Source organism: Molossus molossus, unplaced genomic scaffold (genome assembly GCF_014108415.1).
Source record: "Molossus molossus isolate mMolMol1 unplaced genomic scaffold, mMolMol1.p scaffold_m16_p_10, whole genome shotgun sequence".
NCBI classification, from domain to species: Eukaryota; Metazoa; Chordata; class Mammalia; order Chiroptera; family Molossidae; genus Molossus; species Molossus molossus.
The window spans coordinates 57,144,705-57,167,231 of NW_023425345.1; the positions used below are offsets into that span (position 1 = coordinate 57,144,705).

The 22,527-nt window shown below is 41.3% G+C and overlaps 1 pseudogene; it reads left to right on the forward strand.

Annotated features, from left to right (window-relative positions):
- Positions 1 to 22,527, forward strand: part of LOC118623718 — a 53,539-nt pseudogene that overhangs the window by 29,931 nt on the left and 1,081 nt on the right.

The window sequence follows — 22,527 nt, forward strand, 5'->3', positions numbered from 1 at the left end:
CTGCACGCCCCCTACTGGGGATTGAGCCCAAAACCTGAGCATGTGCCCTGACCAAGAAACCAACTGGGACCTCTCAGTCCATGGGAAGATGCTCAGTCTACTGAGCCACACTGGCCAGGCTGTAGGAGAGTTTTTAAAGAATTGTTCTGCCTTCTGTATAGAGAAGCTATTTACTGATATGAAGAAGATTGTTGGGTGAGCGGGATTGGAAGGAGAAATTAAGGGTTTGGGGTTAGATATGTTGAATTTGAGACAGCCAAGTGGAAATGTTAAATAGGTAGTTTGATATACACAGATAAAGTCCAAAAGAGACATCTGAAGAAGTGTATCTTAAAATGAAGCATAATATTTCAAGGCTGGATGAATCCTTTAAGTATTATCTATCCTAAACACTCCTCAGGTGCTTGACTCTCCCCTATAATATTCCTCCCCTTTGATTATACAAGCTTAACTCAAAACCTTCCAGTTATGAATAATTTCTTTTTCCCCACCACCACGAATAAGCCCACTCCATGCCAAAACCATTTTGACCCATAGAAAATTATTCTTGATAACAAAAAATCCTCAGTAAATTCTATTCACCAGTCCTGGCTCATTCCTCGGATCCCTACAAAAGATGTCTGTGCGAACTAGCATCCACCAAACATAGTTGAAGACATTCCACCTCTTTTTGAGACAGAATTATTCGACTCTTAGAGCTATCTTAAATTTAGAGTTGGCATCTCCTTAGGAGAAGTTACAGAGTGCAGTAATTGAGAGAAAAGTTGGATATAGATTCCGAGGATTTCTTGTATCAGCTAGATTTCTGAGATACCTTCTGAGGTTACTGTTCTAACTCTGATAAAGTCAACTATCTGTTAGGTAAATGTATCACAACCTGCATTTAATATTGGGTTGGGAGGATGGATCATTCTGTATGGCAGTGTTGTTTGCCTGCACTACAAAGCTCAATTCCATATGTTGAAACCTATTTTTATCATTGACATATTTTGAAGTCAGAAATAATATCAGCAGTCTGGTCCCCACCAGATATATAATCTCTTTAAGAGCTGTGTTCCAGCAATAGACATCTGGAGGGAGGGATACATTCTTCAGCTTGGCTCCTATTTCAAAGTGGTTATTCTCACAAACACTGGGGTGGGGGTGAGAGTGGATTCTATCTCCTTCTGGGGCAACTTGAGCTCTAAAGCGTTAACCCGAACCAAAAGTAAACACACTTCAAATCGGACAAATGTAAAAGATTATATAGCAAGTTAGATATGGCACGTTTGCACTGACTTATTTCAGCTTTATCTCTAAGTTTAAACTTCAAGAGGTTTACGGCTTGTGCCAAAATAACCTGTTGATTTTCCATAAACTTAGCAGAATTAATGGGAATAAAGTGTGAGAATTTATGTATTTATCCAGAATTTTAAAAGGTCACTAAACTCAGAAAATAGACTTGTATTTCAAAAGTACTGAAGTACTGGACTTCAAATAAATGCTTCAGACTGCTCATTTTCAGTGGACGTGAAATGCCTGCATTTATTTATTTATTCAGCAAACATTTCTAGAGTTTACTACGGGTCACAACAGGGCAAGGCACTGAGAAATTCATTTTCCACTGCTTTGAAGGAAAAAATAGACTGCAGAATAGAAAGATAGCATAAAAAAGATGAAGAAACTAGTGGCCCAATAGTTACTGGATACCAACTCAGAACCATAGAAGGACTATCTCGGTAACGACGTCCTGCACAGACGACCCAACCATGCGAACAGAATACACTATCACAAGATAACTTTTCTGTAACTACTCCAACAGATGAAATGTTTTACGTTCTAAAATACGCTGAGATTTCTTTTTCCTAATGTTACATTTTATGCAGCCCTCACGTGGCACCTGTTAAGGTTATTATTTGTATATCTTTTATTGATTTTTTTTTTTTAGAGAGAGGGAGGAAGGGAGAGATGGAAACATCCATGTGAGCGAGAAACACTAACCTAACCCCCAACCCTAACTGCACACCCCCTACTGCGGATCAAGCCGGAAACCCCGGGCATGTGCCCTGACTGGGAAACAAACCGGGACCTCAGTCCCTGGGACGACGCTCAATTCAATGAGCCACACTGACCAGGCTAAACTGGCTATTTTAAAATGTAAATACTAGATATTTACACCCTTGTATCACTGCATTTTATTCTGGACTCATAAGAAACACCATTTGAAAAGTACTTAGCCAGATGATAAAATAATTTTAATTTTATATCTGCGCAAAATTTCATCCTCTTCAATACAGTTTTCGCAGCCACCGTGGGAATGGGGGAGAAGGCTATGGGATCAGGAGGTGATGCTGCCCTCACAGTTCTGAGAGCCCAGTAGCTGTTGCTGCAGAATTCCTTCCCCTTGTACCACCCTAGACCCACAGGTCTTGGCAGAGCCACCATCCCTTTGGCAAATCAGAATTTCACGCGGCCCCAGTAACTTCATAACTGCTTTGTGTGGAGATACTTGAGCTTTTTAAACAACTAATATCAGAAATAGCTGGGATTTTTTTTTTAATTTCTATTTTTATCCACAGACAAGAGAGAAACAATCGAAGACAATAGAAAGAATTTAAAGGGGGTTTTTGTGTATTCCGGTACTTCAAAAGAGAATCTGGAAAAAAAACACCAGTTTCAAAGGCAGCCTTGCCAGGAAGTCCAGCTCTGTCCAGAGGCTGGGGGAACGGCTTCGGTTCTCCTTGTCAAAATAGACTGTTCTTGTTGACAAAATCCCCATGAGGCCACAGGCTGCACGATGTTCTCACTGGGCCCCACCACGCCCAGCAGAAAAAGAGGAGAGGAAGGAATAGTAATAATAGCTTTCTGGATTTGGGATTTTCATTGTTTTTGTTTTGAAACACCAGAAGCCTCTCTTCAAAAGAAAGCACACCAGGAAGTCTGAATAGTAAAACAAATAGCATGACGACAGAAAAGGTGTGTTTCACTTCAAAGGGGGTGGTGCTGGCTTATAGGTAAAATTGTTAACTCCTTTCAAAAATTCTGTTACGCCCGTTTATAAAATGTGGAGAATAATGGGGCTCAGCTTACAAAGCTGTTAGGAGCATTAAATGAGTAAAGCTCTCAGCACATCGGAAGTGCTCAACAACATCAGTTACGACTCTGATGCACGGGGGTGTCGCACTCTGCCCTGTGGGGTGGCGCCAGTGCAACTGGTGTGTCAGCTTCCGTACAGCAAGCTGGTACGGAGCTGGCCTTGATGAACGGCCGGCAACAGACATGCAAACTTTCCCACATTCTGCTACATGTGACATGGACTCTACTGACATGACCCAGTTCGTTTTGATTCTCCGTGTCACATGTGGCAGAATGTGGGAAAGCTTGCAAGTCCGTATGCTCTGAACTAAAATAGTGGTGAAGATGATGATGGGTTTTCAGAAATAGCTCACAGTTAGGGTGAGAACAGGTGCAGTGACTCCTGCAACCAAACCTCTGGCAGCTGTCTGCCTATCAGCCACCATCAGACCCTTTGGTTCCCATGGCAGCAGCATGCAGGGCTTGATGGTGGACCCCAGTAAAGAACTCTTTCACACAGCTTTGAGGGTGCAAGGCAAGGTCCCCGAGACAGTCAAGAGTTCAGCATGGTCAAAGAACAGCAAGACGACCAGTGTGGCCAGAGTGGAGTAAAAAGAAGGAAGCTGGAAGGAGGTGAAGCAAAAAGATGCAATAGGCCACTCAACAGCTTTGGACTTTTATTTGAAATGAGATAGAAAGTGCTGCAGGAATCTGAGAAGTAAAAAGGCATCAGTTTGGTTGAAGTAAAGGTTTCAGATAAGACTCTAAGCCAAGTTGCCCATTAGTTCTATGAGACTAAATATCTACACAAGGTCAAAGGATCAAGCTGGGGGTGCTTTGATCATGGTAGTCAAGCAAACTACATACAGGTCATTCATGCACCATGATCTCAAAGTAGATTCTGCAGGTATTTTTTAGTATTCACACTGTAGAAATTATCATAAGTGCCCAGATAATTGTCAAACTTCCTTTAGATGCTGTGTTGCTATAGAATCATTTACTGAGTTATCGAGCTGTGAAATACAGGTCAAGTGAAATAACCACAAAGCCCAGTTCAAATCTGAAGCAATTGGCAGTTGGTGTTTGTACCATTCACGGATCACTGAAAGTGCTAATCCATACTGGAGTAGTTCAAATTTGATGAAACCAGACACAAGGGAAAGCTTAGAAATACTAGAAAACATTCAGTGACAATCACTCTCAAACCAGAGGTCATGGATGTGTACCTCAAATTCACAACAGGTCAGGCTCTGAAAGGCAGGGTGCCTTACTCACAACAAATATCTGCTGAATGGGTTTTTCATTTTAATTTAATGTGTCAGCATTTCCTGCTCTCTGGATGTAAAGTTAATCCCATCAATCATCTTTGAGGCTAGCTCTGTCATAAACACCTCAATGAGCTAAGGTAACATTTTCCAAGAACAGGCAGGTACTTGCTCCTTTTCTCTCTCTGTTGCAGGGATCTGTTCCCATGTCCCGTCACCCCACCCAAGAGACAGCCTATAGAGTAAATGCTCAGTCAAGAATCACCATATTGGGAATGCTCACACCTCATGTGCTGAAACATCAAGTGAAACGTCTATAAAAGTTTACTTTAATTAGGACATTGTTATTTCTTGATAGTGGTTCCTATCCAATAATAATGTGAATCATAGAATTGTAGTTTGAAAAACTGAACCTTCACTTTTATCTGGCCTATTGCCTCCACAGATGACAAAATTAAAGTCCATAGAGGTTAGGAAATTTCACCTTGGTCTCAAAGCAAGTTAGTTGCAAAGCCACAACTGTAACTCGTGTTCCATGACTCTTAGCTCAGGGTTTCTTCTACATCATGATGCTTCCTTCCAAGTTGTGTGAATCTGTTAAGGTTCTATGGCAGCAAGCAACAGAAACTGTTTGGGCAAACATAAACACAAAAGAAAGAATTAATGGGAAGTATATGGGGGAACCACCAATTGCTAGAAAGGGATGAAAAACCAGTCTTGAAATAGAACCAGGTAACTCCAGAAAGTCTTTGCAGCAGAAACTGCTGTCAATGTTGCTCAGATGCTACCATTAGCAACCAGCAGCTGCAATAATTTTCTCCAACCTTGCATCATTACACGATTATACCAAGTTGCATAAGACTCTGATAACATCATGTACTTACCTCTTGGTGATTCTGGAGAGATAAGAGAAAAGGATCTTATAGAAGAAGACTCCAGGAATCAAGTACAGCCTATAATGGCAAAATACTTGTGTTTACCACCATACTGCACACAATGGAGAGAATTAATTTCTCTAAATACAAAGTGTAGGTAGGAAGGGGTGTTGGTGCTGAGTGGTCAACAACTGATAAATGTCTATTCTGAGATAAAATACATACAGGAGACCTTTCACAACTTGAAGAAAATAGAAAACTAAACTTTAGAAAGAAAAATACACCTGTAAAACATGATAGTTAAGCACAATATTTTCCTATGTTTATAAAATTGTATAGCATTTCTAAGAGTAACATGAATACTTAATGTTTGACATATTGGCTGATATTGTGTTGAATTAGAAACATGGTTAAAACACTTAACTCACTTAATGTTTTATAGCTTCAAGGCATGGAAGGAAAGAAATACAGGTAGATTTATATCTTCCAGGATATTCCAAAATGGTGGTGGAGTGAATGGAAGCTACACAGACCGTCTCCCAGGACCAAACTGGAATTACAACTAAAACCCAAACAAATCAATGGGAAAAACCAACAGAAAAGCAGCTTGCGAGGACCATATAACCAGGGACACTGACTCGATCCTGGTAGGATTGCAAAGGCGCGAGGGGGGGGCTGGGAGCCCACGGTCGGCAGCTCAGCAGTGGCCTTAGCTGGGAGCAGAGCCCTCAGGTTACACTCCCAGGTGGCTCCACAGCGCAGAGCCGGGGCAGAGGCTAAAATAGCCACAGCCACTCCCCTTGGGCTCCGGCAGAGGGAGGGCAGACTGGACTGGAACTGTGTGGGAACACTCGGGATTTGGAGGGCACTCAGAGCTTTTGCTGAATTGCAGCCACACAGGACGGTGGCCACATTGCTCCTTCCCAGGGCTCTGGGGAGAGGCAGCAGCCCCTCCCTTGGAGATTCAACCCCACCCTGTGGGCCATTGAAATGCAAATTGAGGGTCATTAACAACAAGCATCTGCCCCACCCTCCGGAAATCCCCTTACGCTGAGCACCTGAGGGAGTTTTTCAATCAACTGACAACCCAAAACTCTTCAAGTAACCTGGACTGCTAGCCTCCAGGCGAAAAGCTAGAGGATAACAGTACCTTTCCTGGGCTAGCAACTCTAACCAGGAAAGTAAGACTTGATAGTGGTGTTTAACGTGGGTCCTCCCTCGCTCATCTAAACCCAGGAGAGGGAGCCACAAACAGCAGAACACCAATACCCACAGGGAAAACTTGACAGGCTCCAAAGCCCACGGTGATAGCCAAAATGGTGAAACACAGAAACAAAAGCCAAATGAAAGAATAAGAGACCTCCACCGAAGATGATATCAATGTGGTGCAGTTAGGCAAGTTCACAGAGCTAGAATTCAGAGCCATGATCTTGAGGAAGCTCAACAGCATGAGTAAGGATATAGAGATACTGAAAACAAACCAATTGAAAATTAAAAACCACCACGAAGAGATCAAGAGTGACATATCAGAAATAAAGAACACATTGGAAGGTCTAAAGAGCAGAGTAGAGGAAGCTGAGGACCGGATCAGTGAAGTAAAAGACAGGGTAGAAAAAATCAACCAATCAGAAAACCAAAAGGAAAAAACGATTACAAAACAGGAAGACAGCTTAAGAGAACTGTGGGACAACTGAAAACATAATAATATTCACATCATAGGAGTCCCCGAAGAAGAAGAAAATGAACAAGGGTTAGAAAATATATTCAAAGAAATAGTAACAGAAAAATTCCCTAATTTGGTGAAAGAAGAAGTCATTCAAGTTCAAGAAGCACAGAGAGCCCCAAGTAAGAAGAACCCAAACAGGCCCACACCAAGACACATAGTAGTCAAAATGCCAAAAATTAAAGACAAAGAGAGAATCCTAAAAGCAGCAAGAGATAAGCAACAGGTTACCTACAAAGGAAACCCCATAAGGCTCTCAGCTGACTTCTCACAAGAAACACTACAGGCCAGAAGGGAATGGCATGAAGTAATCAAGGTCATGAAAAACAAGGATCTGAATCCAAGACTACTCTATCCAGCAAGGCTGTCATTCAAAATAGAAGGTCAAATAAAGAACTTCCCAGACCAAAAAAAAAAAAAAAAAGGCTAAGGGAATACATTAGCACCAAACCAGCACTATAAGAAATGTTAAAAGGACTGCTGTAATAAGTAGAAGAAATAGGAAGTAAAACATAACCAAACTAAACAAAAATGGCAATAAATAAGTACATATCAATAATCACCTTAAATGTAAATGGACTGAATGCTCCAATAAGAAGACACAGAGTAGCTGATTGGATAAGAAAATATCACTCATCTCTATGTTGTTTACAAGAGACCCACGTCACAACAATAGACTCACATAGGTTGAAAGTGACAGGATGGAAAAAACCTTCCAAGCAAACGGAAAGCAAAAAAAAAGCTGGGGTAGCAATACTCATATCTGATAAAATAGATTTCGAAATGAAGACCATAACTAGAGACAAAGAAGGCCACTACATAATATTGAAAGGATCTATCCAACAGGAAGATATAACCTTGATAAACATATATGCACCCAATATAGGAGCACCAAAATATATTAAAAATCTTCTGGAGGACTTCAAAGGAGAAATCGATGGCAATAAAATCATAGCAGGGGACTTCAACACTCTGCTGACATCATTGGATAGATCCTCTAGACAAAAAATTAGCAAGGAAACAGAGACTCTAAATGAAGCACTAGGCCTAATGGATGTAATAGATATTTACAGAGAATTATACCCCAAAACCACAGAATTCACATTCTTCTCAAGTGCACATGGGACATTCTCAAAGATAGACCACATGTTAGGTCACAAACTAAGTCTCTACAAGTTCAAGAAGACTGAAATCATATCAAGCATCTTCTCAGATCACAATGGCATGAAACTAGAAATCAATTGCAAGAACATACAAAGACATTTGAATACATGGAAGCTAAATAGCATGTCATTAAACAATGAATGGGTTACTGAGGAGATCAAGGAAGAAATCAAAAACTTCCTGGAAACCAATGAAAATGAAGACACATCAACACAAAATCTATGGGATGCAGCAAAAGCAGTTCTGTGAGGGAAGTTCATAGTACTACAGGCCTACCTCAAGAAACAAGAAAAATTTCTAATTGACTGTCTAACCTCACAACTTAAAGAATTAGAAAGCAAACAAACAACCAAAAAAAGCCCCAGAGCAAGTAGAAGGAAGGAAATAGTAAAAATCAGAGCAGAAATAAATGACATAGAGACCAAAAAAACAATTCAAAGGATCAATGAAACAAGGAGCTGGTTTTTCGAAAAGATAAACAAGATTGATGGAAACTTAGCTAGACTCACCAAGAAACAAAGAGAGAGAACCCAAATACACAAAATCAGAAATGAAAGAGGAGAAGTAACAACTGACACCACAGAAATACAAAAAATCATTAACAGCTACTATGAACAATTATATGGCAACAAATTCGACAATCTAAGCAAAATGGACAAATTTCTAGAAACACACATTCTCCCAAAACTGGACCGGCAAAAGAGAGAAACTTGAACAGACCAATAACAACTAAGGAAATTGAAGAGGTAATCAAGACTCTCCCAGCAAACAAAAGCCCACGCCCAGATGGCTTCACAGGGGAGTTTTACAGAACATTAAAAATGAACTAACACCAATTCTCCTCAAACTATTTCAAAAAATTCAAGACGAAGGAAGACTTCCAAACTCATTTTATGAGGCCAGCATAATTCTAATTCCAAAACCAGAAAAAGACACTACAAAGAAAGAAAACTACAGGCCAATATCCCTGATGAACATAGATGCCAAAATCCTGAACAAAATAATGGCAAATCGGATCCAGCAATACACCAAAAAAATTATTCATCATGACCAAGTGGGATACACCCCAGGGATGCAAGGCTGGTACAATATTCGCAAATCAATAAACGTGATACACCACATAAACAAAATGAAGAATAAAAACCACATGATCATATCAATAGATGCTGAAAAAAGCATTCGACAAAATCCAGCATCCATTTCTGAAAAAAACGCTCAGCAGTGTGGGAATAGAGGGATCATATCTCGACATAATAAAGGCCATATATGAAAGACCTACAGCCAACATCATACTCAATGGGCAGAAACTAAAAACATTTCCATTAAGAACTGGAACAAGACAGGGATGTCCACTTTCGCCACTCTTATTTAACATAGTACTGGAAGTCTTAGCCACAGCAATCAGACATGAAGAAAAAATAAAAGGGATCCAAATTGGAAAAGAGGAAGTGAAACTCTCATTATTTGCAGATGACATGATATTATACATATAAAACCCTAAAGACTCCATCAAAAATCTACTAGACTTAATAAATGAATTTGGCAAAGTAGCAGGATACAAAATTAACGTCAAGAAATTGACAGCATTCTTATACACCAATGATGAACTCACAGAAAGAGAAACTGAAAAAACAATCCCATTTACCATCGTGGAAAAAAAATTAAGATACCTAGGAATAAACTTAACCAAAGAAACAAAGGACCTATTTGCAGAAAACTACAGGACATTGAAAAAATAAATAAAGGAAGATATAAAAAAGTGGAAGCACATACCTTGTTCATGAATTGGAAGAATTAACATCGTTAAAATGTCCATATAACCAAAGCAATCTATAGATTCAATGCAATCCCCATCAAAATACCAATGACATACTTCACAGAACTAGAACAAATACTTCAAAAGTTCATATGGAACCAAAAAAGACCCCGAATAGCCACAGCAATTTTGAAAAAGAAGGACAAAGTTGGAGGGTTCACAATACCAGATATCAGATTATATTACAAAGCCACTGTAATCAAAACAGCCTGGTACTGGCACAAGAACAGGCATATAGACCAGTGAACAGAATAGAGAACCCAGAAATAAACTCAAGGCAATATGCTCAATTAATATTTGACAAAGGTGGCAAGAGCATACAGTGGAGTAAAGACAGCCTCTTTAATAAATGGTGTTGGGAAAATTGGACAGCTACATGCAAAAAAAATGAAACTAGGCCATCAACTTACACCATACACAAAAATAAACTCAAAATGGACAAAAGACTTAAATGTGACCCGTGAATCCATAAAAATTCTAGAAGAAAATGTAGGCAACAAAATTTCAGACATCATATGCAGCAGAATTTTCACTGATACATCACCTAAGGCAATAGAAACAAAGGAAAAAATGAACACATGGGACTACATCAAACTCAAAAGCTTCTGCACAGCGAAAGAAACAACCATCAAAATGGAAAGGCAACCCACTGTATGAGAGAACATCATTGTCAATGATACATCAGATAAGGGGTTAATTTCCAAAATATATAGAGTACTGATACAACTCAACAAAAGGAAGACAAAGAACCCAATTAAAAAATGGACAGTGGAGCTGAATAGACACCTCTCCAAACAGGACATACAAATGGCCAGGAGATATATGAAGAAATGTTCAACATCACAAATCTCAGAGAGTTGCAAATTAAAACAAAAATGAGGTATCACCTCACACCTGTCAGAATGACCGCCATCAACAAATCATCAAACAAGTGTTGGCGAGGGTGTTGAGAAAAGGGGACTCTGGTGCACTGCTAGTGGGAATGCAGACTGGTGCAGCCACTATGGAAAACAATATGGTGTTACCTCAAAAAATTAAAAATTGAACTTTCATTTGACCCAGTGATCCTGCTTCTAGGAATATACCCTAAGAAGCCTGAAACGCCAATCAGAAAGAATATATGTACCCCCATGTTCATAGCGGCACTATTTACAATAGCTAAGATCTGGAAACAGCCCAAGTGTCCATCAGTAGATGAATGGATAAAAAAGCTGTGGTACATACACACAATGGAGTACTATGCAGCTGTAAGAAAGAAAGATCTCTTATCCTTTGAGACGACATGGAGGGACCTGGAAAGTATTATTCTAAGTGAAACAAGCCAAGCAGAAAAAGACAAATACCACATGATCTCACTTATTTGTGGAATATAATGAATATAACAGTCTGAGGAATAGGGTAAACCCAGAAACACGGAAGTAGGGTACAGACTGACAACCCTCAGAAGAGGGGGTGGTGGGGGGTGGGAACAGATAAACCACAGAACTTACATGAATGTATGCATGACCAATGGACATGGACAACAAAACCGGGGATGGGGCGGGGGGAACGGGGAGGAGGGTGTCAATGGGGTAAAAAAGGAGAAACATCTGTAACAAAAATAAAATTTAAAAAATAAAAAATTTAAAAAATAAATTTAAATAAATAAATTTATATCTTCCATTAACTATTTCAACTACTTCACAAAATGAGGTACTACAATACAGTACCTATTTTGAGGATTTACTGGCAAAATTTGTAATAAATGGTCATCTATAAGTGAGTTCATGTGGAGTTATGATTGTCTGTGGGCTTAATCAATTAAACAAGTGGACTTGATCTTAGTGGTCAAGATGTCTGTTTGATTGCTAAAAATACCACTAATAATGTTACTGTAATTCATTTCAGTAAATATCTATTGAGTCCCTACTTTTTGATAGACACTAATATAATTTTTTTTTTTTTTTTATCCTCACCCAAGGACATTTTTTTCCCATTTTTTGTTCAGGTAGAGTGGGAGGGAGAGAGAGGAACAGAGAGAGAGAGAAACATCGGTGTGAAAGGAACACATCGAGTGGCTGCCACCCACACGACCGGCCAGGGCCGGGGACAAACTGCAACCGAGATACGTGCCCTTAGCGGGAATCGAACCAGGGTCTCTCAGGACCGCAGGCCGACGCTCTAACCGCTGAGCCAAACCGGCCAGGGCAACACTAATATATTTTTAATAAAGCCTTAACCTTGCCCTAAAAAATAGTATGTATTTATGGTGAAGGTAAAAAAAATTTTTTTTTATAAGATGGTAACGTGTTTCACTACTTTCATGGACTAAGTGGCAGATTTAAAGGTTTTATCCATAGCCACCATTGTCCTTTTGGGAGATAATGTTTAAGTCTCCACTGTGACACTTCCTAAAGGTCCTGGGATTCTTAATCAGGTGGTTGGATCAGTAACGGGGTGTTGAGAAGAGCCCTGTGCAGGCGGAGGGATATCAGTCATGTGCAGGTTGCTGACTTTAGAGGGCACAGCCTCTTCCTCATTTCTGGTATTTCCTTTAATGTTGAAAGAAGCCTACTAATGTAATCCTGTTGGCTCTCTAGCTCAATTTTATTAAATATGTAAGTATAATCATTTCCCTTTCTGCTAAAATTGAGAATGCTCATATCATCTTCCCTTTCCCTCTCCGGAGCAAACCTTTAACCAGGGTGAGTGTTGGGAGCTGCCAAAAGCTCCATGGGACTCCCCATCATCTCCCAGAGGGGGGGCCTGCCCTTCATGCAACACCGCCTGGGGGAAGGAAGGTCATCGAGTGGTTCTGTGATTCATACTACACATCCCCGATCTAGGATCTGTCGATAAGAAGGGTGATGTTGTGGTTCTTCTTTGCCACTTGTTTTATTTCTGAATCTGTTCGGAGCTCAGGGATATCCCACCATCCCAGATCCCACCTGTCTCTGCCTCCTCCCAGGGTATATTCCCTCCATCTCCACCCCTCCCCCACATTAGCAGACGCCAATACTAATGAGAAGACAGCTGAGGTGATATACAAATCCACACAGAAATGGGACTGGACCATCTAAAGCTGCTAACTCGGCCCAGCAGGTGTGGCTTAGTGGTTGAGCATCCACCCATGGACCAAGAGTTCCCTGGTTCAATTCTCAGTCAGGGCTTATCCCTGGGTGTGGGCTCAGTCCCCAGTGGGGGGCATGCAGGAGGCAGACAATCGATGCTTCTCTCTCTCTCTCTCTCTCTCTCTCTCTCTCTCTCTCTCCTTCTCCCTCCTTATCTCTCTAAAAATCAATAAAAACATATTTTTAAAAAATAAATAAAGCTGCTAACTCAGCTCACCTCTGGTTCCTTGGTCTGATGCCCAAGAGTGCTCACAACACGATGCTCGAGTGTGGGAGAGCTCTCTCTGGAGACTGGTCTGGACCTGTCTCCGAACCCTCCGGACTCAATACCTCATCTGGGACCCCACTGTATCTCTGTCTCCCATCAGGCTTTGTCCCCCTCTTTCCCCATTCTCCAGCTCAGGGAATCCTGGTGACAGGTTAGCTCTTCCCTAACTCATCACGTCATGTACCAAATCTATTATCTCTTAGTGGTTCTCGTTCCCATGATGCCCATGTTTTGGAACTCAAACATCAAGAATCAACTCCTCCTTTGGTCTCTACTCTATACTCCTTCCCTGAGGCAATAAACACAAAATGTTTAAAGGGCTGAATGGCCTAAGGGCTAAGATGACAATGGGAAACAAAAAGCTTATTTGAAAATATTATTCTACGCCACAGGTGACTAGGCAATTACAACATGACATCACAAACAAAAGGAGTAAGCAGAGCTCTGCTTGGATACAAATGAAGGCCAGAGATGCCAGGATGACGGCATCAAGAAAGGCTTTGGGGACAAGGGGGCTCCAAGTCCCGGCTTGAAATTGTCTGAGTACAATCAGAGTTCCCACAACGATGTGTGGTTTTGTGTGTGTGTGTTTGTGTTGTGGGATTTTTTAAAATTTGCGTGTTGGTTTACTTTCGATTTTAGAAAATTCAAACATAAATGTAGAAAAAGGGTCCAGCAAATCCCGTTACCAAGTATATTAATTAGCTGATCTTATTTCACTGAAATTACCCGTCTTCCCTTGCCCAGATTATTTTTAAGCAAATTACAGACAACTTCAAAGGACTTTCAGAATAGTATCCCAAAACCATCAATGCACACACACACAAAAAAAAAACACTGATAATTTTTTAATATTATTAAGTAACCTATTAGCATTCAGGTTTCTCCAATTGTATCCATTAAAACAACCACCACCAAAAAAAAAAAAAGCAGTTGGCTTATTCAAATAAGATTCCAAACAAAAAGTTTCACTCTTTTTTTTGGTTTGCTATTTATTGTCTCTTTTCATCTATCGCTCCCCCCCCCTTTTTTCCCCTTATAATTCATTTGTTAAAGAAATCAGATTGTCCTATGGAGTTTCTCATATTCTGGATTTTGATGAATAAATTTCTGTGGTGCTTTTTTATATATTTCCCCTTTCCTGCTATTCACTATACACTGATAATCAGACGTAAACCTTGATCTGATAAAACTTTGAATTTTTTAACAACAAAAAAATACTTTTTAGCTGGTATTATAAACTTTCAGTAAGAGTCACATAATTACCTGTTGCCCTCTACGACGTTAACGACTGTCGAAGATGATTGCCTGTGCTCATTGTTTCTTTGGGGGGTTGTATTTGTATTTTAGAGGCTTATAACAGATCCCATAAAAAGAATTCCTATTCTTCTGTGATTGGGGGTTGGGGGCCAGCGGCAAATCTTATCACTGTACATTCTCTGACACCCTGGGGTTCGTGTCAATACAGGGGGAGAGAAGACAACAGCAGCTCCACCAGCTAGTCTGAAATAAAGCTTTCCAGTGTTTCTAAGTACAAAATAAATCCCCTCCCACAGCAGGATTGCGATGCCCGAGGATTGATGTGGAACTTGGGGACGGAGAGATTTAAATGCAGGTTCCAGCCCTGGCCGGTTTGGCTCAGCGGTTAGAGCGTCAGCCTGCGGTCCTGAGAGACCCGGGTTCGGTTCCCGCTAAGGGCGCGTACCTCGGTTGCAGTGTGTCTCCGGCCCTGGTCGGTTGTGCGGGTGGCAGCCACTCGATGTGTCCCTTTCACATCGATGTTTCTCTCTCTCTCTCTGTTCCTCTCTCTCCCTCCCAGTCTACCTGAACAAAAAATGGAAAAATGTCCTCGGGTGAGGATAAATAAATAAATAAATAAATGCAGGTTCCAGAGTGGTTCTGCCACGAAGCGAGAGTTCTGGAATTCTGTTGTCATCTCCTCTGTGCGTACTGTTCAAGCACATCCCCTTAGTTTCACTAAAAAAGGGTAAACAGTCTGTTCCATTTCTCTCCATTCTCATTTTTTTCCTGTTCCCCTCTCAAGCTGAAATTCTTGACATAAACAGAAAATCAGTTGGATTCACTTATAGACAATCCTGTCAAGAATTTTGAAAAATCCCTAACCGTGCAAAGCAAAGGCTGCACTATGAAACAAAAGGAGCATCTATCTTCCTGCCCAGGACATCTGCAAGCAGTTAAGGTGTCGCAATAGTTCTTTTTCTTCGTGCATCAACTGCTAAGCCACTTGGTAAGTTTTCAGTACTACTCACTTCACAGTGCAGACTGAGACTTTATTTTTTATTTTTTATTTTTTTTTGTTAATCCTCACTTGAGGATATTTTTCCATGGAATTTTAGAGAGAGTGGAAGGAAAGGAGGGAGAGAGAGAAAAAAATCAATGTGAGAGAGACTTATTGCCTCCCACACAACCCGACTGGGGCCAGGGATTGAACCTGCATTCCAGGTACATGCCCCCGACTGGGAATCGAACCCGAGACCCTTCAGTCCATGGGCCAACACTCTAACCACTGAGCCAAACTGGCCAGGGCTGGACTGAGACTTTATACAAAATGAGAATTGCTCCCAAGACCAGCTCTTTTTAAAATAGGGCTTTGGCTAGATTCATTTCTTATCTAACAAGTTATGAAAAGCAATACTTAGATCCTATTTGTTTCTTAGGTCTCAACCAAGTCATACAAAAAGAAAAGAACTGAATGCAGAAATTCAAATGAGATAATAATGATTCTCTAATTGCTCAAGGACTACTACAGTGAGGGCTGGGGAGGGGAGGTTGGTGGGAGCCACGAGTTTGCCCGTCATACACAGGAACACCCTGCAGTGAGACTCCACAGCTTCACATTACATCACTAACCACCCGGGAAGTTACATCATGTCATCCTTCAAAGAAGCCTAGATACATTTTCAAGTACAATCTTTAACGCTTTCATTTCTCTTTGATGTCAGGTCTGTCTAAAATTTTGTGACTGTTTCTGAATATGTTTAGTTATTTTAAAATGCAAGTCATTACAGCTTTTTGTTTCAGAAATGGGTGTAGAAAATAGTGCCCTGCGTGAACACTAACTACATGTTTGTTTATAGCCTGCCTTATTTATGATGAGTTTAACATCGCTTCTGAAGGTAGACAAAATAAGGGGAGGGGGAAAAAAAGAAAGCAATAAAGACATAAAACAGAGGTGGGGATGAGGCTAGTTCACCAGAGGCAAGCCTCCACACTTCCAAGAAGGGGACTGCCTGGCCATGAAGAGATTTTTGTAAGATTCAAGTTCCACCCAGCTGGTGTGGCTCAGTGATTGAGTGTCAACCATATATCAAGAGGTCGCTGGTTCGATTCCCAGTCAAGACGCATGCCCAGGTTGTGGGCCTGATCCCTAGTGGAGGGGCATGCAGGAGGTGGCCAATCGATGTTCTCTCTCATCAGTGTTACTATCTCTCTCTCCCTCTCTTTTCCTCTCTCTCTAAAAAAAATTTTTAAAAATTAAGATTCAAGGACGTCACTGAATAAAACCAAGGGGGATTTACTCCGTGTTGCAACTGAGGCCTTCAGCTTGTGCTAACTTTCTCCAACTCTTTCATTTGTTCTCTGACTTTAAAACTTTTAGATTAAAAACACATGCTTTAAATGCAGAACGCAAGAGAAAGCCATAACTTGATCATTTTTGGGTCACTGGTGTGTCCAGATTTCTTTCGAAATATTTTCCCTAATCCCACAGCTAGTACAACTATCATACAACGATTGAAGATCCTTTGATCCTTTCGAAGCCCTTGGAAGAGTTTCTAAAATCAGGGTGTGAATCATGTAAACCGTTTTTTCTTTATTTTTGCAGGAAAAATTCTCTGCAGCATATTGTGACTCCACACTTGCCAGCTGAGAAGCCATTCATCCATCCATCCATCTTTTATTTATTCGTCACTGCATCAATTTCACAGACATTTATTGAGTGCTTTCTGTGTCCCAGAAGTAGAGTTAGGCACAATGAGAGGGGATTAAACAAGATACATGTTCTGTCTTAGAAGAGTAAGGCAGGCCCTGCCGGTTGCTCGGTGGTTAGAGCATTGACCTGCAGTCCAGAGAGTCCCGGGGTTGGTTCCCACTAAGGGCACGTACCTCAGTTGCAGTTCATCCCCGGCCCCGGTTGGGGTCGTGTGGGTGGCAGCCAGTCGATGTGTCTCTCTCACGTTGATGTTTCTCTCTCTCTCTTTCTCTTTCTCTCCCTCCCGCTCTATCTGAAGATAAATGCAAAAAAAGAGAAAAGAGTAAGGCAGATTCAAGGCCTGGTTCCAACTCCCTTTCCTTTTATGCACCTCCCCGGTGGATCTCGGCCGCTCCATAGTCCAGGACCAGTGAGATATAAGGAAACATCTGTTCAAATGTCAGAAAAACTTCCTTGATGAAATTGAAAACTTAATGAGAGCAGAGACTTCGGCTCTGCGAAGATGAGCGGCCGAATCAATGCCAGCCACAGGCTTCTTTCGTCTCGACCTTTTCTATGTAAGAAAACAACCTCTCTTAAAGCCACCAAGTCAAATCTTGTGTTACTTTCCTCCTAAAGCATTTCTAACAAAGTCAATGAACTCGTGGTCTTTTTGAGAGACCGGGCACATATAACCATACACTATAAGGCAAAAAGGAGAAAAGGCTGTTAGAGCAGCTCCAACAGAGTACTGTGAGCCTTAAGGAAGGTAAACTGTTTCTGTCTAGGAACAATTGAAAAAGAAGAGGTAGATGGGGGAAAATTGGGATAAAAGGGAGAAAATGGGAAGATTTTTGCTGTTGCATGTACTTGTCCCAGTAAAACTGCTTCAGAAATCATGTGAGGCATCTTCTTATCAAAGCTCAGATGACTGAGCTGCTCCCTGCAGGACCAGGTGACATGGCAGTGGGGTGGGGACACCGGGGAGGGAGAACAATGAGGAAGAACTAATATTCTTGGACAGAGTTGAGGTGGCTGCACTTCGGGCTGTAATTAGGGGGAGAAGAGAATTTTTAGGAAATTTTGATAAATGTTTAATGGGATTGCTCCTTTCTTTGCTAGATACCTAAATAACCGTTTGTATTTATCTTAGGGCATTTAGAAGTGGACGTAGGTTCTACTGAATGAAGTACTATCTGTACAAAGCAGAAACTGTAGGCAACTTCAGGCCAGAATATTCAAATTTCACATGTATTTTCTTATTTAATCATTATAGCTACTGTAAAAAAGGGCTGCTTTTTTTTTTTTTTTTTTTGTAAATATGAGGGGCTGTGGCTCGAAAGAGTAAGGAATGTGCCTCAGCTCTTACCTTTAGAAACTTGCATAGTGAAAATGGAATAGACTTTGCCCATTTCCAAAGTCTTTTCTCTTTGTACTGTGATATGTGGCCTAGAAAAAAAGGGTAGGGGGTGAAGAGAAATTAAAAAGAGGTGAACAAACAAGGCTGAGGGGAAAAATTCCTTGAAACTCCATCATAAATAACCAGAACCCGAAAAGGTGTGTTGGTCTGTATAGGGAAGGAAGAAAATATCCACACCGTTTTTTGTTAGGTGAAAGGTAAGCTACACTGCTAACTCTCTGGGTGACCTTGGAGAAAGCACTTAGCATCTCTGGGTCTCAATTTTCTCATCTCTATGATGAGCTACCATGAGGATTCCATGCGACAATGCATATGAAGTATTTAGATAAGTGCCTGGTGTGCTGTAAGTTTCAAAACTGTTAACTATTGCTATCGTCGTGATGACTCGAATAATTTTCTTCCCTGCCCCAATCAGTGCTCAGCTATGAGTGAAAAGCTGTTGTTGTATTCCTTTTCTGTTCTTTAAGAAGACTGGTTTCCAAGAGTTCAGAAAGAAACAAGAGCTGCCGACAGGCAATGGGGAAAAATAATATCAGGAGAACAGTCTGCAATGTGAATAATCTTGGACCATTACCAAGATCAGCAGGACTTCACTCCATAGCCAATAAATAACATTCACGCCACTCATATGGAGGGCTTCCGGAGAGCCGAAGCAGCCAGCCTTCTGTGGCTACAAGGGAAGTGACCATGCAGGGAGACTAAAAGCAAAACCAGAAGGTCACAGAGAAAGAGGCCTCCCACTCGCCAAGAAAGGTGAAGTCAGATCATTTATTCCTTTAAACTTGATGTCTAAAACACACTGAGTGAATTCAGATTTTTAGAAAGCATAGGATGTGCCATGATTCTATTTTTTGCATGCTGCTACACCTAAAACATTTCCCTAAAAATATCTGAGCTGATTTTATAAAAAATGTCTAAGACTTTTTTTTTCCCCTCTAAAAATGCCTTAGACATTTTTTTCCCCTAAAAAAGGCCTAAACTTGCAACGGTTGCAAATAAACTTTTGGTTGGGATCCTGGGAATTGATTCTTAAAAATTTAATATAGTTGTAGATAATGGTTTCTAGACTGTTGAATAGCTAGAACAAAAGTGTCCACTAAGCAGGCACTGCTACTCAGGAGGGTGTACAGGTGAATAGCTTCATCTATACCAGGTGGGGAAAAGCCCCTAATATGATAACTTAAGCCTGAGAAGAAATCCTCAGTAAGTGAAATATGAGATACAAAAAAATTCTGAAACAGCTGATCCCTGAGAACAGACTGAGTGCCTCTGGGCTTGTGAGGAGCAGACCACCCAGTGATGGGAGAAGTAACAACTGGCCAGTAGTTATACAGCCTTCAATCTGTTCCGCCACTGGACAGTTGTCTGGTCTTCCAATTTTCTTTCTCTCCCTTAGTTTCAGTCTTAAGTCTGGGACTTAAAACCCCAGAGAGTGTGAACACAGCAATTTATTAATGTAGACGTGTTTTAGATTTTAGATATACAATTTCAGAACTGGGAAGGGTTTGTGTGGGTTGATCTGGCCTGGCCTAGATCAGTAGTCTCCTCACTTGGATTCCACCCTCAGGCTGTGGGGCAGCTGGAGAACTGGGAAACTGGCTGGGAAGGAAAGCAGGAGAAGAGAAGGCAGAGAAAGAACAATGAAACAGAAACACTGTGGTGGGGGAGGGGGCAACTAAAGTTGTCATAAGACCTTCTATAGCATCTATGACTCAGAGCCTGGTCTACGCCCAAGTCAGACTGTACTAAGCCATTCCAAATGCTACCAGATATTAGAGATACAACAGGAAAGCGATGGTGGGAGGGACTCTCAGTGTACCCTTCTGTGAATCCTAGGTCCCCATCAGTGCTTTGGTAAAAGACAGGGAGTCCAATCCTCCCAGATTCTCAGCTTAGACAGTGGCATATGTCTTCCCATATACCACCATCTTTCAAAAGTAACACATCAGAAATATTATTTACGTAACAGTTTATGGTTTTCAAAGGCAATAAAACTTCATGGTTAAGACTCTGGAATCAGACAGCGTGAGAGCAAATATTATCTCTTACTGCCCTGGCCGGTTTTGCTCAGTGGTTAGAGCGTCGGTCCGTGGACCTGAGAGTCCTGGGTTCGGTTCCTGCCAAGGGCATGTACCTCGGTTGCAGTTTGTCCCCGGCCTCGGTTGGGGTCATGTGGGAGGCAACCACTCAATGTGTCTCTCTCACATCGATGTTTCTCTCTCTCTCTTCCCCTGTCTCTCCATCCCACTCTGTCTGAAGATAAATGCTATATATATATATATATATATATATATATATATATAATCTCTTACTAGTTTTGTGACACAGGGCAAATGAGCTCATTTTTTCAGCACGTGTTTAATGAGCCAGTGTGCCAGGCACTAGAGATACAGCAGGTGAACAAAGGTCCTTCCCTCTCCCATTGGGCTTGATATGCTGGTGGGGCAGATACACAATGAACAACTAAGTACAGAGTGGAGCAAAAGTAGGTTTACAGTGGTGAGTATGCAAAACACAGAGCTTATCCTTGTATTATCATCTATTAACTATTGTATTATTTTCCAGGTGAACAACTGTGTATGTATATTAAACTATGATGGTGCAAAAGAGAAAAAGTGTATTCAGAGGAGGGAGATAAGAAGTATTGGGGGTGTCGGACTGTAATATTAGATGAGGTTGGTAGGGAAGGCTTACAAAGGTGATTTTCGAGAAAAGCATGTGCAGGAAGGGGCCGTGGAGACAACTGAGGGAAGAGCATTCAGGAGGAGAAGGTAGCCAGCACGAGGCTGGGAAGTCAGGGAAAGGGAGGGTACAGGAGGCCCGTGGAACTGGAGGAAGCAAGAGAAAGACGGGAATAAGGCGAGGACAAGAGGCAAGCCAGTCGTAAGGACTCTGTTGAACCCAGAGTCAATGTCGGCGTTTACTCCAGGTGGGACGCTGCTAAAAGGTTTTGAGCAGAGGAGTGACAAGTCTGACTCAAGTTTCAACACGTTCGTTCTGTCTGTTTTGTCTTACCAGACTGGAGAGAAGGCTGGAAATAGGGAGATCAGTCAGGAATCGATTGCAATAATCCAGGCAAGAGAGATGATGGCTTATATTAGTCAACATCTGTGTGTCTTTGTCCTCATCCACAGCGCAGGAGTGGTGATGCTCACTGTTTGGGGTGGTCAGCGAGATGATGCATGAACGCATGTAAAGCCCTTAAACAGTGCCTGGCACATACATTCATATGTTAGTTATTACATGGTTTGCTTTGAATCTCTCAACTATCCCCATTTTATGGATACAGAAACTGAAGCTTAGAAAACTTCAATGGCCTGGCTAAAGTCACAGCATCTTGGAAGTGTTACAGGCATGACTTGGACATGAGACTGACGCCTGTGTGTTTTATAGTGTGACAAAGTGCGGCTACTTTCCAGGGAGTTACTCACTCTAGCCACTAGTATTTGCTCTGACTCTGTTCATCAGATTAACCAGTCACCTAAAATGGCCCTTAGCAAACTCTTGGCAACAGATGAAGTGGGTTTCGAGGATGGAGAGAGAGGGGAGAGAGTCAGAGGATGGGGCATTCCTGGTTAGAGCAGGTCCACTCTGAGAGTTTAGAGAGGATTAATGTGAGATACTTCAGGAGGAAGGTAAAAGAAAGAAGTGTAGGAAGAACACGAAACATATGGGCACATCAGAAAAGCAAAAGGAGGAAAAGTACAAAAAGAGAAGCTTAAATTCTAGAGGCAAATTTTACCTCCTTCAGAATCCTGTTCAGGGCTGTCCCTATAGTCCTTCTTGTACCCTTTACTTTTCTTGAATGCTTTGCTTTCTATCAGCTCCAAGTTTTCCACATCTCTCTTTAGCATCAATAAAATGCACACGACCAGGCAGATGAAACACAGGAGGAAGTATA